A 3,882-nucleotide genomic window follows, 5' to 3' on the forward strand; every position below is an offset into this window, starting at 1 on the left:
CACATGAATGTTATTGCTTAGGGCTGGTCATGTGTCCTCCACTTTTTGAGTTTGGAGCTGTGTGCCATAATTGCCTAAGATAGGACCCTCAAGGCAATCCTCCATTCTCATCCTTTTCCGGAGCCACATAGATGAATTGCGTTGTCATTCATGTGTCCTCCATTTTCGAGTTTGGAGTTGTGTTCCATGATTGCCTAAGAGAGGACCCTCAAGGCAATCCTCCATTCTCATCCTTTTCCGGAGCCACATGAATGTTATTGCTTAGGGATGTTCATGTGTCCTCCACTTTTTGAGTTTGGAGCTGTGTTCCATTATTGCCTAAGAGAGGACCCTCATGGCAATCCTCCATTCTCATCCTTTTCCGGAGCCACATAGATGAATTGCGTTGTCATTCATGTGTCCAACATTTTCGAGTTTGGAGTTGTGTTCCATGATTGCCTAAGAGAGGACCCTCAAGGAAATCCTCCATTCTCATCCTTTTCCGGAGCCACATGAATGTTATTGCTTAGGGCTGTTCATATGTCCTCCACTTTTTGAGTTTGGAGCTGTGTTCCATGATTGCCTAAGAGAGGACCCTCAAGGCAATCCTCCATTCTCATCCTTTTCCGGAGCCACATAGATGAATTGCGTTGTCATTCATGTGTCCTCCATTTTCGAGTTTGGATTTGTGTTCCATGATTGCCTAAGAGAGGACCCTCAAGGAAATCCTCCATTCTCATCCTTTTCCGAAGCCACATGAATGTTATTGCTTAGGGCTGTTCATGTGTCCTCCACTTTTTGAGTTTGGAGCTGTGTTCCATGATTGCCTAAGAGAGGACCCTCAAGGCAATCCTCCATTCTCATCCTTTTCCGGAGCCACATAGATGAATTGCGTTGTCATTCATGTGTCCTCCATTTTCGAGTTTGGAGTTGTGTTCCATGATTGCCTAAGAGAGGACCCTCAAGGCAATCCTCCATTCTCATCCTTTTCCGGAGCCACATGAATGTTATTGCTTAGGGCTGTTCATGTGTCCTCCACTTTTGATTTTGGAGTTGTGTTCCATGATTGCCTAAGAGAGGACCCTCAAGGCAATCCTCCATTCTCATCCTTTTCTGGAGCTACATAGAATGTTATTGCTTAGGGCTGTTCATGTGTCCTCCACTTTTGAGTTTGGAGCTGTGTTCCATGATTGCCTAAGAGAGGACCCTCAAGGCAATCCTCCATTCTCATCCTTTTCCGGAGCCACATGAATGTTATTGCTTAGGATTGTTCATGTGTCCTCCACTTTCTAGTTTGGAGCTGAGTTTCGTGATTGCCTAAGTGCGGACCCTCAAGGCAATCCTCCATACTCCACCTTTGTTCGGAGTACCATGAATGTTATTGCCTAGCGCTGTTCATGTGTTCTCCATTATCAAGTGCGAAGCTTCTGGTGACTGGGAAGCACGTTATTCTGTTGTTTTCCAGATCGGTTCCTTCGCCAAGTATGTGTATATGTGTATATATGTATTATATTCGTTTGTTCTTGTTGTTGTTTGTATTTTGTTTTGTGCAGAAGAAAAAAAGGAAGAAGTAGAGACGAGAGTCGTCATCATGGAAAGGCAGGGCGGACGAAATCAGTGTCCTATCTTTGCTTTCCTCTTATCTCCGATGAGAGGTAAGTAAAGAGGGGCAACTGTCATACCCTAATTTCGTCCGGGGATTATTACTTGATGACATGCAATCTTTGGTTAGCCGCTTTGAGATACTTGGCGTCCTTTGTTGCACAATAAATGAAGTCCCGAGACGTCTCAGAAATCTAAAGGAAGCAGGCTTGCGCGATCCGTGAAATTCCGTAATGTGGCGGAAGTCGAAAAGAGGTGTTTTTGCGCAATCCGTAAGTTTCCGTAACTTCTTCGAAAGCTAAAAAAGAGTAAATACATAATCCGTAAGTATTCGTAACCTTGCGGAAGGAAAATAAGTATCGTTACGAAATTCGTAAAGTTTCGTAACGTTATGGAAAAAGAATTACAAAAAAATAGAAAAAGGGGGTGCATTTAGTAAAAAGGGGGGTGTAAATAGCAACCAGGCCCACTTGGGCCCTCCAGAAGATTCCTCCAGAAGGCTGTTGCTTCTGGAGGAAGCAACCTTGCTCGCCTGGGCGAGCTGGGCGGCAAGCTTCTCCCCTATTTTGCTATAAATAGGGGGAGAAGTGAAGAAGAAAAGGGTTCAGCCCCTTAGGCACTTCTCTCTCTCTCGAATTTGCTTAGAAAAATTGTTTCCGTGAAGATTATCCAAGCCGAGGCGCTTCCGTAACGTTTCCATAACGTTTCCGTGAGTAATTACGCGAAGATTCTCGACCGTTCTTCAAGATTCATCGTTCGTTCTTCGTTTTCTTCAGTCTTCAACGGGTAAGTACCTCAAACCAAGCTTTTCAATTCATTATATGTACCTGTGGTGGTCCACATTGTGTTTCATGTGTTTTTATTCTCGTTTTCATTTACTTTTTATACTCCCTTTTGACGTGCTTAAGCCATTTATTTAAGTCATTCCTCGCTTAATCTAAAAATAAAATAAATTTCCACCGATCGTTTGAATTGTATCATCCGATAATTTTGGTTAAAATGAATTCCGACCGTTCGGTCGTGCCGTAACCACGTTGGAAATCAAAAAAGAGGTAAAATAATAATATAATAATAAAAAATACCTTTTAGTAAAGTAAAGCGAAAAATCAATCGGACGTTTTCTCTTTGGGATTTCTCATTCTTAATTGAATTGACTAATAACTAAAGTGAAACTAAGGCTAAAATCAAACTCGCCTAGTCAAGCTCGTCCACAAAAATAGGTTTTTGGAAGTTTATCATTTCAGTTTCTTACTAAGTAAAAAGGATAATTTTTAAGGTCCAACGCCTTAAAATGATCATCCTTCAAGTAAAGAGAATCACTTGATCCATGCATAAGGAAGAACTACGTAGGTCTGATTTCCTCTCCAAAGGAGGGTACGTAGGAGCAAAAGCCCCGCTTTTGTCGACCTCAAAAAATAAAAAGAAATAAAGTTAAGATAACGCAATTTCCACAATTCTAAAAAATAGGCTGTTGTCCTTCGAGACAAACGTGATAGGTGTTAATACCTTCCTCAAACGTAAATACAACTCCCGAACTTAGAATTTTCATTTTGACCGGTTTCCTTCGTTTTTTCTGACGTTTTTCACAAATAAACGTTGGTGGCGACTCCGCGCATCTTTCCTCCTTTGGAAAACGCACCCGTGAGCCTCGCCCTCGCTAGCCCGCGAAGGGCACGTTGCGACACCAGGTTAACCAAGGCATCTAGTTTACCCTCAAGCTTCTTAGTTTCAGCTGATGAAGATGAATTCGTGGCTACTTCATGCACTTCTCTAATGACAATAGCATCATTTCTGGCACTAAACTGTTGGGAGTTGGAAGCCATCTTCTCAATTAAATTCGTGGCTTCAGTAGGGGTCATGTCTCCAAGGGCTCCACCACTGGCAGCATCTATCATACTTCTCTCCATGTTACCGAGTCCTTCATAAAAATATTGGAGAAGAAGCTGCTCAGAAATCTGGTGGTGAGGGCAACTGGCGCATAGTTTTTTAAATCTCTCCCAGTATTCATATAAGCTCTCTCCACTAAGTTGCCTAATGCCTGAAATATCCTTTCTGATGGCCGTGGTCCTAGAGGCAGGGAAAATTTATTCTAAGAATACTCTTTTGAGGTCATCCCAGCTCGTGATGGACCTTGGAGCAAGGTAATATAGCCAGTCCTTTGCCACTCCCTCTAAAGAATGAGGAAAGGCTTTCAGAAAGATGTGACCTTCTTGGACATCTGGAGGTTTCATGGTGGAGCAGACAATATGGAATTCTTTTAGATGCTTATGAGGGTCTTCACCTGCAAAACCATGAAACTTG

General features: G+C 42.6%; 1 non-coding gene across 1 annotated transcript; it reads left to right on the forward strand.

The window, feature by feature from the left end:
* Window positions 1–3,534: 3,534 nt before the first annotated feature.
* LOC114401043 lies at window positions 3,535–3,641 on the forward strand. Its single transcript, XR_003664159.1, has one exon. It is a non-coding gene; the product is annotated as a small nucleolar RNA R71 (small nucleolar RNA).
* Window positions 3,642–3,882: the final 241 nt, after the last annotated feature.

The sequence above is a fragment of the Glycine soja genome, chromosome 19, assembly GCF_004193775.1.
Source record: "Glycine soja cultivar W05 chromosome 19, ASM419377v2, whole genome shotgun sequence".
Taxonomy (NCBI): domain Eukaryota; kingdom Viridiplantae; phylum Streptophyta; class Magnoliopsida; order Fabales; family Fabaceae; genus Glycine; species Glycine soja.